This window comes from Pseudopipra pipra, unplaced genomic scaffold, assembly GCF_036250125.1.
Source record: "Pseudopipra pipra isolate bDixPip1 unplaced genomic scaffold, bDixPip1.hap1 HAP1_SCAFFOLD_126, whole genome shotgun sequence".
Taxonomy (NCBI): domain Eukaryota; kingdom Metazoa; phylum Chordata; class Aves; order Passeriformes; family Pipridae; genus Pseudopipra; species Pseudopipra pipra.
This window is the reverse complement of record NW_026990605.1, coordinates 72657-75351: the sequence shown is the minus strand read 5'-3', so window position 1 is coordinate 75351 and position 2695 is coordinate 72657. Positions and strand designations below refer to the sequence as shown.

The window sequence follows — 2695 nt, the reverse complement described above, 5'->3', positions numbered from 1 at the left end:
GATGCTCCCAGTCCCATCCAGCCTGGCCTGGAACACTTGCAGGGATGGGGCAGGCTCAGCTTCCCTGTGCAGTGTGCTCTAATATCTCTCCCCTGTCATCAGGAAAAATGTTGTCAGCGTGTTTTGTTCAACGATGGTAAGCAGGGCCCGGGTGAAAATGACTTTCTGTTAGGTGCAGAGGGAAATAATTCTCCTTTGAAGTCAAATGTATTCAGATTTGCACGAGTCTTGTCTGCCTTCTGTTTGAATTGCTTCCTATTCTAGGCAGTTGTTTTAAATTAAACTTTTATTTTGTGTCTCCCCCTTCAGCATCCTGTCCAAGACAAAGCTACCTTTCCTCGTGGGAATGGACTGGCCGGGCTTTGGCAATCTGGCCCCTCGAAAGTCTTAAGTGACCTCTTCCAGCAGGGGAAGACTGAAGCAAGGGGTGCCAGAAAGAACTGGAGTTTCTGGAGAATAAAAGCTGGAAGCGTGCCCCCGAAAATCCCCCCGGGTGGTCAGTGGTCTGACTTGCAGGGACCGGTGGCCTTGGCCAGGAGCGGTCCTGTGGGAAGCGCCTTTGCCCAGGCTGTAATTTTAATTTCCATTGGCTGCTTGGCAAAGCCCCCCTGAGTGAGCCCCAGTGCCTGGCATGAGCGGAGCGGGCTTCCAGGGAGGTATTCACCTGGTCAGCGTCAGGAACCATCCTAACTGAGGCCTCGGTGAGTGCTTTTTGTATGACTGGACAGTGAAGCTGTGTGAATGACCTGGCTAGTGCTCGGTGTACTCCTAATTAAAGTGTCTTTTACTCTGTGTTCTCAGGCTCCCTCTTTCCCTTCGGTTGCCATGGGTGTGCCGGACACCTCTGGCAGGACTAACCCTGTGGCTTTTATGTCCAACGTGCTGTGCTGTGTGCCTGCAGGTAAGAAAAGCTGGGAGTGTAGTCCCTCTGCTTTGATTGCTGTGTCTCTTGGGTAGTGATTTTGGAGGGGAATCCCAGAGCGATTTGGTTTGAAGGGGACCTTCAAAGGCCATCCTGCCTTCCGTGGGCAGGGACACCTTCCCCTCTCATCCTCAGCTGGATGCTCCCAGTCCCATCCAGCCTGGCCTGGAACACTTGCAGGGATGGGGCAGGCTCAGCTTCCCTGTGCAGTGTGCTCTAATATCTCTCCACTGGCATCCTGAAAAATGTTGTCAGCGTGTTTTGTTGGACGACGGTAAGCAGGACCTGGGTGAAAAGGACATTCTCTGAGGTGCTGGGAGAAGGAGCAGGAACGGGAGCGTGCTGCGGAGAAGGAAAATTCCAGGGGGTGGGTGCCAAGAAATTTGTCCTTCCCTTGCCCTGTGCTCTGCACTTAGCAATGGGTCAAGTGCAGAAGTTTCCTGGGGACCCTGGGAAATGATGCCGGGTCTGCTAAGAAAAGTGGGGCCAAAGGAGCAGGACCTGGGTCTGCGAGCGTGGGAGAAACAAGGGCCGGGTCATCCTCTGCCTCCAGGAGGGAGGGCAGCAGGAAAGGCCACGGACTAAAGCACTGAAGTGCCGTTCCCCAGGGAGCCCCTGCCCAGCACTGAACTTGCTTGTGCACTTGCTGTCCCTTTGCCAGCGGAGCCGAAGCGTCGGGTGCGGGTGCCGGGGGGATGGAGCTGCCAAGGACAAACTGGGAGGGTGTTTGCGAAGGAAGGGGGTAGAAGGAGCTCTTGACGTGCTTTTTTTACTTCTTCATCCCACAGAATTGCCACGAGAGGAAATACTTCAGAGGGGCTCCCCTCCAGATAAGCCCTGAATATGCCAGGAGGTTTCAGCCGGGAGGAAAGGAGCTGTGGAAGAAAAGCAGCCTGAAAATAGCCAGCGGGGATCATCAGGTTTTCCAGGCAAGAAGAACAAGGAGAGAGATGAGGGAATCGGGTTCCAATTCCTAATGATTTGGTGGGTGCAGGAATGATTTCTGTGTGTTTTCCAGTCCCTTTTGATTCCTGAGATGATTTTAAAATGATGGCTTTAGCAATCAACTAAATCGGAGACGTTGTTTTTGAGAGGAAATGATGCCAAATAAATGCAGAGTTTTGGGTCAGTTTTTGGGATGATTTGGGTCATTTTTTGGGGTCAGTTTGGGGTCACTGTTTGGGGTGATTTGGGTCAGTTTTGGGTCAGCTTTTGGGATGATTGGGGTCAGTTTTGGGTCAGCTTTTGGGATGATTTGGGTCGGTTTGGGGTCAATTTTTGGGGAGCACTGGGTGCTACTGGAGTTTGTTGGGGAGCACTGGGTGTTACTGGGGGTTGTTGAGGAGCACTGGGTGTTACTGGGGTGCACTGGGGAGCACCGGGTGTTACTGAGGGTTGTTGGGGAGCACTGGGAGAGAAGATGAAAAATAAAGAGAATAAAAAATAAACGAAATAAAAAAAGGAAATATAAAAAACAAAAGAAAATTAAAAAAAAGGCAAAAAACCTAAAAAGGAAATAAAATGAAAATGAAATAAAAGAGAAAAAAAAAAAAAGAAAAAAAGAAACCCCTTCTTGGGCACCCCGTTTCCTCTCCTCCCCCCCCCCCCCGAACCGTAAATTGCAGGGTCATCACCCCTCAAATGTGAGAAGGGGACCCCAAAATGTGGGTGAGGGAACCCCAGAGAGCCGAAAAATTGGAGGGGGAGCCGCAGTAAGAAAGCGAAGCCGGGCGGTCGGGCGGCGGGGTGTGGGGGGGAGCCAAGGTGGCGACG

At 51.8% G+C, this 2695-nt stretch overlaps 1 long non-coding RNA gene across 1 annotated transcript; it reads left to right on the top strand.

Annotated features, from left to right (window-relative positions):
- Nucleotides 1-266: 266 nt before the first annotated feature.
- Nucleotides 267-2444, top strand: LOC135408027 (uncharacterized). The gene is made up of 4 exons (XR_010427178.1): nucleotides 267-701; nucleotides 802-901; nucleotides 1711-2225; nucleotides 2316-2444. It is a non-coding gene; the product is annotated as an uncharacterized LOC135408027 (long non-coding RNA).
- Nucleotides 2445-2695: the final 251 nt, after the last annotated feature.